Source organism: Poecilia formosa, unplaced genomic scaffold (assembly GCF_000485575.1).
Source record: "Poecilia formosa unplaced genomic scaffold, Poecilia_formosa-5.1.2 Scaffold304, whole genome shotgun sequence".
Lineage (NCBI taxonomy): Eukaryota > Metazoa > Chordata > Actinopteri > Cyprinodontiformes > Poeciliidae > Poecilia > Poecilia formosa.
Genome location: NW_006800243.1, coordinates 387,072 through 398,623, shown reverse-complemented (window position 1 = coordinate 398,623; position 11,552 = coordinate 387,072). Strand labels below are relative to the sequence as shown.

The following is an 11,552-nucleotide window of genomic DNA, read 5'->3' as shown; positions in this document are numbered from 1 at the left end:
GTCAGTCTTATTCACCCCCTTTCAAATAAAGTGTTACCAAAGCTTCTCCGCAGTGACATTTACTTCATGAGTGATTTATGGTGCTTCCTGCTCTCATCTCCTGATGCGTTTGTTGGAATCAATAAAACACTAAATGACTGACGACGGACATTTTTATGCCGTGTAGTGAACCGTTAAAAACTGTTGCATGTTTTTTCTTCTATCAGATGTTGCCCCATCGACGGCTCTTGTCCAGACCTTATTATCTGTCCTGATGTGACATTTACTCTTAAAAGGCCACAGATGGATCTTGGTTTTGTAGACTTGGTTCAGAAAGTAATGAGCCTTGCTGTGCTAGAAAAAGAAAATATGTCTTCTGTGGTTTAGTGTTGCTAAATACTGCATTTATCATATCAAACAGCAGCATAACTTAACATTTCCCAAGGGTGGAGGTGAAAATATTCCTCTTACGTTCTCATTCAGTACCTGTGGTGAAAAACTGTTTTCTTTTAATCTTCCCCAAGTTTCATAAGATCTTGTATAATCTGGCTACAGTAAGCAGATTAAAAATAAATGCTTCAACCAAAGCATTTATTTTCAGTAATTAACATTTGTAAGTCAAATTAGCATAATGTCCTAGAATACATGTATCAAACTCAAATCTGGCATTTAATCCAAATTACATCCAGTTTTTAACTCGCACAAAATTCACACAAAATCAACAGATATCCACATTTTTTCTGATTTTACTGCAAATTTTTCTCAAAATTGGCCAAAAGCTTTGTGGCGGCTGCCACAGATTTACTTGATAAGTTATAACCTGTGATCAATATGGCGATTGATAAAAAGTCACAATTAATATCATACATTACCACAAATACCATAAAAATTCCTTAAAAATATTTCTAAATTAGTGTCACAAAATCTGTGATTTTGATTGCACAAAATAAGAAATCCTAGATCAGTGTGAAAACATGTTTAATATTTAAATTTAAGAAACTTTTTGAATTCAGAAACTTATATTACTATTTCATGATATTTGAACAGTTTAATGGGTTTTATCAATACATCCTGGCCCTTTAAGAACATTCAGAGTTTTAAAACCAAATTATTTAATTAACCTAATTTAAGCCAGGAAGTCGGACATTTATGTTAGATGTAAAAACAATACAGTAAAGTTACTGTAGGCTGTTTAGTTTTCATACATTTTAATAAAATATTGACACATGGACGTTGCCATGTTTACGCGGCAATGCATTCTGGGTAAATAAAATATGCTTGGTCCAATTGTGTTGGCTTTGTTTTGCCAAACAGCCTTTCCAATTTAAACCAGAGCATAGGGAATGTTGAAATCTTTTTTTCCATGTGGGAAATTACTAATTTAATATTTATTTTTGTTTAATTGCTGCTATCTGTGAGACAGTGCGTCTAAATTTACAGCAGTCAAATGCAATATGATGAGCAACAACTCAGGTAACGTTAGCCTTCAGTGTTTATTCATCAACCCAACATGCAGGAGAAAAAATGACGACCAGGTGAAAAATGTAACAAAAGTTATAATTTTTTTCAATAATTGAGTTTTAACATATCAGAAAAAGCCATTTTTTAGTTAAAAGGAAAATTACAAAACATCTAAGCCAATCATGTATCCCTTTAAGATTTACATGTCAACATATTCAGCCTGATCAGGTCATTACCAGATCGAAAAAAGGGTGTTTTACACTGCAAAACATTATTTGTGCAGCTATCATTTCAAAGCTTTTAAAATATAAAAGGACAACAAACATGATGTGCCTCTGATACTTTGAAATATTTAAAAAATCAAACATTGAACTAACTCCTGAATTAGTTTTTTTTGTTTCTTTTTATTTAATTTGGGAATAGAAACTTTTTATTGCAGTTACAATAAGTAAACAGCTCTGGAGGGGTGCATGTATTCTGATTTATTAATGCTGGAGATAAGCCGTTACTCAGGTCTATTGTGTAGATAATGCTTCCCAAAGTAAATGCAAACATTTAAATGCAAAACACAAACCTTTTGTGAGATTGAACTATAAAAGGCCAAATGATCCTTTTGTCATAAAACATTAATTTCCCAGAGCTCTGCTGAAACACATTCTTTAATGAGATAAGACCAAGAACAATCTTGGTTAGACTGATGGGAAATATAATAAGATAGGTTCATGTGTGCAACACTTTGTAGGCATAAAAATGGAAATATGACAAAATACAAACAAAAATCTTTGCAGGAATTAACTTCTGGTGTAACTTCAGTTGTGTTTTTACAGCTCAGATTTACAGCAGCGATCGAGTTGGTTTTTTAAGACAAGAGAATATCGGAGACACTGATCATGTTGAAACGCTTTTAGCCTTCATTAAGTTTGTTTTTGGTTGCCACGGTAACCACCTGATCTACACATGAAGTCTGCAGCATAGCCTAAAGCAAAGCCAAGATCTGTACCATTCATCATTTATTGTGATTAAATTTTTTTATCATAAGAATTTAGCTCTTTTTTTTATCACAATAAATTCCAATTAATCCCCCAAAACAGTCCGTATTGTCGAGATGTTAGTTTTACTGTTTTCTCCACTGATTTTTTTAATATTTAGAGCATCAAGAAATAAAGATTAAACAGTTAGTGTGTGCACTGTTTAATGTGCAGCTTAGTGATATTAATTGCACTCCTTTCAGTCACAGATACCTAAAGTTATCTACAAAAATACTATTACTTTTATCACAAAATATCATGAGTCCATATCGCCCAACTCTAGACCTAAACTTACAATAAACTCAACTACACTTCACTGATAACTGTTTTTATATTTCTGCAGAACAACTTGCACTTGAAGAGCTTTGCAACCTTTCCTAAACTCTAGCTGCAACATCTGTCACACCAAACTCTATTAGGCTTCTACAGTTGGGTTATTTTTCTTTTTATATATATATATATATATATATAATCGGCCTTTAAAACAGCCTTCTTACAAATGTCTTTTTAAACGCATGATGTCTATAGTGAAGCCAAACTCTTTCTCTTTGCTTTCCTCTGTTGCAAATCTGACAAAGTTAATAGTTTACAGCAAAGCTTAGAGTTGAAATGAAGCATAGTGCAATATGCTGTAAGTTTTCCTGCCAGACAGATTTGCCTAAGCAGCAGTGAGCTCAATGACCCGATTCCCTATCAACAAAAAGGGAGAAAACATGAAATATGTCAGTTTTCTTGCTTTATGCTCTGCTAGGGTGAGGCAGATCTGAATGCAAGTGGGAGGCAGACACCTCCACATTTCCCTCTTTCTGCCTCAGGTGGGAATCCGAGTCATGCAGTCTATGCAGCTTATGGTGGTGTGACATGTTTTCCAAATTGCATATGTCATGTCAAATTGTCTGTATCTTAAAAACCCAAAGTCACCAAACATTTAGCTGCTCCTCTTCCATGATTATCTTTGACTCGCCCCATGCTGCGGATTCAGAGCCTGGAGCCTGAGACTTAGTGGAAATGTTCGACTCACAGCAGGGAAATCGCTTTAAATGTTAAATTACATTTTACATACTTGTCTAGAATGTAAGCACAACATTTTTAATAATTAAACATACTGGATTTAATTTTGCATACCTATATTGCTGCATAAATTGCAGTTTTTAATTTCTAGAATCCATGAATGCAATGTAAATTGTTGTCTCTGAGCCGAGACGTATTTATGCTCTGAACATTTCCTTACATTAAATCACACACAGCAGTGGCATCGCCATGCATTAAAAACAACATAACTGTAAGACAAAAATCTGATTTTTGGGGGTTTTATTTTTTGTTTTGCTATGCTAAAATAAGTCACAAACTTAAAATACACCTACCAAATAATTTTCTGTACAACTGAGCAACATAATGAAGGATATCAGATTGTTGGTACAAGACAGATTAAAATGGTGAACATCAAATTTTATTTTAAGAGGCCATAAACAAGCAGAAACTGTTTAGTTATACTGTTGGACTCTTGAAAATGGGAAAGAAGGAAAAAACAACAAAAAACTCTCTAACGATAATTGAAAATGTCAAAAACAACTGGGATTTCAGATGGTCTAAAAATTATTTTTTCCCCTATTCTTTTATTTTTTTTTTTTACAGTCCATCCATTTCATTGTTTAAACTGTGGCTCACCATCTCTGATAAGGTATCTTTTATTTCCTTGCATTGCTTTTTGCGAAGTCTCTGAGTTTTTCTTTTGGTTTGAATTCCCTTGTGCATTAAGAGGAGTCAAAAAATCGTGGCGTGGTAAAGGTTTATTTTTTCTGAGCCAGTCCTTGAGAGTTGATGTTCTGCAACTTTTAAAGTTTTCTCTGGTCCAAATTAGAGAATCAAATGAGTGCATAACTTCTTCCTGATGAGATTCAGCGCTACAGAGTCCTGATAATGACCTGAATATTTGACTGAGGCTTGTTTGAAGCAGATGCATCTAAAGGTTGCAGGACATCGTCCCCCAAGTAATTCTAGATGTGAGGTTTACACAGAAGCAAAATTGGCTCTGTGGATCAAAACCGAAACCAAGGACTGAATATACAAAGTATTCATGAAGGGCCTGCCTCAAGCATCTGTGTGGGTGTCCCGCTTTCTTTCTCCATTTTTTGGAGTTTTCATTGCTGGTAATGAAGCAATGAAAGCTGGACACCATGTCGGGTGAGAGAAATATTAGATATGTAATGAAAATAAGAGATGTTCGGGAGGAGATGACAAAGGTTGATATTTAATTTGCTTTTCTTGATTGAAAATTATGAGATATTTTCAAATGCAGGGAAGTGCATTTGAAAATGAAGTGTAGAGTAAAGCCGACCCACAGAGCAAAAAGCAGAATATAAGTGGTTTAAATTTATTTATCTGCGTTATTTTCCCTTTTGCTGTAGCTGCTGTAATTTTTAAACCTGCAATACAAAGAAACCGGACTAATTCCCTCTTTTGTTTGTAGAATGTGGCGGTAGTCATAACAACCATCAAACTGGATGAAATATTTCAGTAAGTATAGGAGCCATGGTTTGTTAAATTTTAACAAACTAAATGTAATTATGTAAAGTGAAATTACTGACCAGTTCTCAAAGAAGTGGAACAGGGCAGTTCACATTAATAATTAATTTCAAATTAACAGATAAATATGTGTGCGTTTGTGTTTAATTCTAGTAAAGATATGATTTTGTCGCATGTTAACCTAATGAAATGTTTTTGTGTGAAAACAACAAAATTTAGTTAGGTGAATTAGACCACCGATACCTCTCTTGGCCATAAGGGGGCAGTAATCCAACAATAAAACTGCACTAAAAGAAAAACCAGTTTAAACCGGATTAGTCTGGACGTTCATCCGCAGATTACAGTCATGAGCCACTTTGAGTCCCAATTTTCTCAGTTTTCTTAGGTAAGGATTATTTAGTCTACCAGTTTGCTGTTATTGTTGTTTATTGATAATGTATTTAAAAATATGCGAGGAGCGGTTGGAGGGACGCAGGCCTCAAACTAAACAGGCTTCCTGTTAAAAATGAAATCAGTGGAAGTTGACTATGTGCCTCTCTTTTTTAATTTTTATTTTAACTCGGCGCCAATCACCTGGCCCATCTTTCTTTTAAAATGTTCTACCTGGACGTTACTTTTGCGGGAGGGTTTGTCCGTATCGGAATTTATATTATCTGTAAATAACTGCTAAATTGGAAAATTCTCCTTGTTCATTGGTCCAACAGTGACTCCTAGTGGTTAATTTATGCTTTCATTTTAAAGAACGGTAGATTTCTTCTTTGTTTATTCTGTGGTTACCTAGCAACACCCTGCGACATGAGACAACGTTAGATTATAAAGAAACCCGGAGAAAATCTTTAAAATAGCGCCCTCGGAAAGCAGAATGAGGTATAAATATATGTAATTGTGATTTGTAATGAGAAATGTTATAGGTTTATTTAAGAAACAGTACAATGTCGTGGTTTATAAACGAAACTGTATATTAACGAGTTAAAGGACATAACGTATTTTTTTGTGTATAACTGAATATTGATATGTTGATTTTATACGAGAGCCGAGTATGTCCAACGGTTCTGTATTATTTTGTTTTATGCTACAGTTTTTACGGTGTCAATGGAAAGAAAGGTTGAGATTAAATTGCACCCGTTTCAAACTCCCTGCGTCTGGCTGTTCAATCCGAGAGGCCGCTACATTATCTCTCTATCAAAGCTATTTTTAGATTAATATAAAAGATGAATGTGTTTAGTCCTCTCTTCCATCTTGACAGAAACCAAACTGTTTATAGATTTATATCCAGAGAAAACATATTTTACGTATCAGAACATCAGTCATATTTTATAAAAATGTGGTAAGAAATCAGGATGCTACGACCATTTTTGTGACAGATTCCTCCTCATCCTGGACCGTCTGGTCCAGGATGAGACAAGCGACTAATAGGCGAAACCAAACTAGTAATTTATATCAATGGAGAAATCATCCAACCGCTAAAATCTGACGCCTCCATTCTCGTTTATATTATGCTTATGTTTGAATAAGGAAGTTTTGCTCTGTGTCTTCTGAAGAGACTTTTGTCATTTCCTTCAGTTATTCTTGATGCAGCGCCCCCACAGGCGAGGAGGGGAACTGGTTTTTCAATTAGTTGAGTGAAAATCGAACCGCAGCAGCTGAAAATGTAACAAATGTCCGAGTCTACCGAACTATCAGGTGTGAAAACATCCTTATAGATTTCAACCAACAGCTCTACTGAGGAAAAATACATAAAATCACACAGACTGGAGCTTTTTCTTCCCCTCAAAGCTTAAATTGAATGGAGGAAGGAGTTTTATGCTCGTCAAAACCTCAAGAGAACTGCAACTTTGGTTTGATGTCTAAAAATACACAGCAGAAATTGCCAGTGTTGCAGCAATGTGCCAATTAAGGATGAGGTTATGAGGTAAGCCAGTGATAACAATAAGGAGCACGGCTTTTTCAACCCACCAACGCGTTATATGAAGGGGAGGAGGAACTGTAAAAACAACTTCCTCTATTCAAGACATAAATCACATGACGGTGTGTGATTCACCTGCGGTGTAATAGTTACTGTTCAGGGTGATTGTAATTAGAAGCCTTTGTGTTTGTAGTACAAGCAGTCCTCAGTTTCTAATTATTAAATTCTTCAAACATTAATTTCATTTCAGCTTTTGTCAGGTCGGAGTAACATGCTAATCAACAATCTCTTCATATTTCTGAGTATATCTGTAAATGTCAAACAGCAGCTGCTCCTAGTTTTGAATGGGAATAATTTCCTTTGACTTGTTTTATTAAGTGGACGTGTGAATTACAAGGTGGAGGCTCAGCATGTGGAGCAGTCTTCAATTAATTAGATTAATGGTTTAGATTGAGGGGTTTTATGAAAAGTCTCTTTTTATGGGAAGTAAAGCTGGAACACTAATTTATACAATACATTTGATGTCAACAGAAAAAGTGGGAGAAACATCCAGACTTTATAAACTAAAACTATAAATAAAAAGGATATTTTTATTAAAATCTGTCTGGTATTAAAAAGTCATAAATAAATATAATTAATGAAATTATTTAAAAGCAACAACAACAAAAAAAAAATCAAAGTACCATAAAACAAAAGAAAAAAGCTGAAACTGAGAATCCTTGAATCCAAACGTTTTTATAGGTTTGATATTTCACTGAACCCTCAAAGTTGTTAGCTTTGCTGCTACTTCAACTTTCTATTTGACCTTTGAATTTCTGTTTGTAGCAGGTGACTCTTTATGACTGAACTTTCATTTAGAAAAGGAATGAAGGAAAAACTGTTTCTGAATGTCATGTTTATCAGGTTTATTACCCTGTTAGTGCAACTTGAGAGGAATCTGAGAGGATACCCCTTCACTGCAAAGACACAAAAATAGTGTTTTTGCAATTAATTCAAAACTTGTGTTTATTGGACGAGCTCCTACTTAGCTTTGTGTTATTTCAGGTGCACTAAGACATTTTCACAAAAAATTAGACCAAAACTACTTGGTAATATTTTGTTTTTGCAGCGAGATGAACCAAATCCTGTCACCTTGTGAGCATAAATCCCTCTGTTATCATTCCCCTCTACTTTCCTTTCAGAAACGTAGCTGTGAACTGTCTAATTGTGCTCGTTTCTCAGCTCTGTAGAGGCATGTCTGCGTGACAAAGAAAAGTGTAATTGTGTTTGAGGGTGAGGGCTGTGAGTGTGACGGGATGTGCAGCTGCTCTCTTGTTCACAGCTGACTGCCTGTTTGTATTTGTGTGCCATCGCTGCTGATGGGTTATTGACTGCTGGGTTCAAAGCTGTATAAACCGACTCTTCCTCCCTCTGGAGGGCAACCAGATCATGTGCTCTTGTAGCTACAAAGGAGTCTGGACAGCATGGATCGTCTGTTGTTCTAATCAAATTAAGGTCAAATCAGGAGAAAAAGAAAAAACAAGAAAGACCTACAATCTTCTGTCCATACAGTGACCCAAATCTGGACTGCCGTAGCGTTTATGTGACTCCAGATGCCAAATTACATCAAATTACTCAAGTTTAGAATCCAAACTCAACAAATCCCAACATAATGCATAAATGTGATTTTTTTATTTTTTTTTTTTTGCGAAAATCGTCAATTTGGTTTAAGAGATGCTAACTCCCACCTGAAGGTGGCAGCATTTCCCACTTTTACTACACTGCTTCCTCCACCTTATTTGATGTTGATACTGAAAATAACAAAAGTCACATTTAATGTCATTAATATTGCAAAATTCCTTGCAAAAATGTCTAAATTAGCAACAAGAATTCTGTGATTTTGATCGCAAAAAATTCTAAAACAATGTTTTGATATTTTTAAAACTAAATATCATTTACTTTTAAAAATTCCAGATGCAGAGACAGATATTATTTTTGCAGATTAATGGGTTTTATCAATGCATGGTGGTACAACCGGCCCTTTGAGAACACTAGCGTCAAACTTATTTTCATTTTGGCCTCTTCAAAATCATTAAAGGACCAAAATCTGTTGACATTTTTAACTTCCTCTCTTCAGAACAGTAAAGAAAACTGTCCTCTTTGTTTTATTTTTTTTTTACAGAGCAATAAATCAGTTTATAAGAAACTTAGTTTTGCCATGGAGATGCTAACAGGGCTAAAGGTTGATCAGAACAGTAAAGAGATACTTGATTGCTGCATATTGAGTTTAATAGAGGCTACATAATCCCAATCCAAACCACTTTTTGACTTGCTAAACATTAATTTCTTATCGATCACCTTCTCAAAGAAGTTTCATATTTTATATCTGAGAAGCTAACTCTGACTAATTTCAACTGACTCTTGAAAAAATGTGGATTTTGTTTCATTTTTTTCTTGCGCATAACCAAGGAGGTTTTAGTTTAAAAGCCATTAAAATAAGTTTTGAACATGTGAATATTTGTATACATTTAAGTAATATTTACCTGAATTGTGTGTTTTTCAGATACTCCAGAGAATGAATGCAGTTAAACTTGAGGTGAGTTCACTGATGCATGTCTGTCAGTCCGTCACAAAATGTTGTTCCTGGGCGCCCTCTAGTGGTCCGAAAGGTACCGCATGTAAGCAACTGTTTTACTGTGACATCAGCCCAAAGTGCGATGCTACAGCTAGCTTACCAACTTACAAAAAATAATGGATAAATGGCTTAATGCCGGGTCACTCAAGAAAAACTGAAGATGTCTGTGAAAACAACTCCAGGATTACTTTATATGATTAAAGGAAGCCAAGTCGTTCATTAGTGATTCGATTCTTTTGAACAGCTCAGTTGGTGAGAATGGTTCTTTATTTTTGACTTTGCTAGCTTATAATGCTCTGCTGGCAAGTCAACCGCTTTTATTTTTAGTTAAAGAGTTCGGACATTTTTTTATCTAGAAAATTTCTGAGATTAATCTCCATTACAATTTTTTTTTCTAGAAAATTTTCAACTTTATATTTTATATGCCAAAGTAAAAAACCCTTTCAAATCTTAGATCTACAATAAATATTTATTTTAGAAAAAATATTGAACTTCTTTATTTACTTGATTTTGGGTTGTTAGTTTTCAACTCCACAGTTTGGCCCATATGACAAAAAGTTTGGGCACAAAAAGTTCATCCACATTGTTTTATGTTTTTTTTTAAAGCTTTTCCACTAAATTTGATGCAATCTGGAGGAAATTCAAATGCAGAGAAGAAAGTAACCAAGTGGTTTGTTGTTCAACACAGAAATTAACAGCTAGTTAAAATGAATAAAATCCATTGCATCTAATGAAATCTTCTGCTGTAAAAACCGTCTGACCTCCAGTTGAGCATGTCCTCATGTTACATGCATGTGTCGCCTATCCTTTCTGTCCCATTAGAGCATCCTTAATGAATCATGACAACATGTAATGAAGTAATTTTCTGGCAGATATGATGTGCTGTCCTGCTGTGCTGTCAGCTTCAACACCAAACCTGATGTCTTTTATTTATAGCGGGAGCCAGATGCAGCTGCCTTCCTTTAAATAATTAACTGCTGAAGACTAAGTTAATGTGCGGACGCACAGTTTCCTCTTTGACCCATCTGTCAAGCAGAGAGACTAATAAACTGTCAGTGGAAATAAACAGACTTAAGATAACAGCTTAAATTGTACGCAGCTGGCAGCGATAGTGTGCCACTTACTCAACACACCTAACACTGCAAAAAGAGAAAACGAGTCTGTCAGTATTATTACTGTTATGCTCCAATTTGGATCCGTCACCAGGGCTGGAAAATGTGCCCATCAAATATTATTAATGTAATTATAATGCTGTCATGACACTGGAAGAATGCACTTTGTATCCCTACCACTTAGCATTTGCTGTCAACGTCTTAATCAGCAGAGCTGTTGATACATTCTGCATTTTAACAAATCCAAGCAAGAATATTAAGCTGATCCGATTCAACATGACAATCTTCATGCTCACTTTCAGGCAGAGAAAATGTTTATCCAGTTGGTTAGGTTTGCCTGATATCCTTCAAAAATCAGCAACATTATAAAATGATTATCCATTTTGCTTTTGGGATATTTCTATAGAGATGTACAGATACTGAACCACCTCCATATTTCTCAAAGTAAAGTTTGTGGAATGTGGTCACTGTTAACTTTTATATTTGTCTAAATTATAAATTGTCGCTGCAAAACCACAAAATCTTACCAAGTACTTTTTATCCAGTTTCTAGTGCAAATATCTTAATATACTTGAAATAAGAAAAAATTAACTTGAATAACTTTTCAGTAAGAAATATGAGATTGTTTTAAGACAATAATTCCTTAATATACGCCAAAAAGTTCTTGTTCCTCTGGAAGATTATTTCACAAAGAGAACTGTGCCGTTACCTAGCAACGCCAGCCAAGCCCAGCCCGTTACCTAGCAACGCAGTTCTGTTACATTGGCAGATTACTTTACCAAAAATGGAGAAAAAAAAATCTTGTAAGTGAAATAGTCTGCTAGTGGAACAAATATTTTTTTCAATATTAAGGAATTATTGATTTAAAACAAGTTCATTCTTATTGTTGAAAAGTTACCTGTAAGTTAATTCTGTCTTATTTCAAG

General features: G+C 34.8%; 1 long non-coding RNA gene across 2 annotated transcripts in view; it reads left to right on the top strand.

The window, feature by feature from the left end:
* Nucleotides 1–11,552, top strand: part of LOC103152195 (uncharacterized) — a 71,038-nt gene that overhangs the window by 49,215 nt on the left and 10,271 nt on the right. Inside the window, exons 1-2 of one of the 2 annotated variants that reach the window (XR_001658709.1) lie at nt 6,648–6,677; nt 9,443–9,548. This is a non-coding gene — a long non-coding RNA (uncharacterized LOC103152195). Of the gene's footprint in view, nt 1–6,647; nt 6,678–9,442; nt 9,549–11,552 lie in introns of those variants that run through there. The other variant, XR_001658710.1, reaches the window with a different exon arrangement.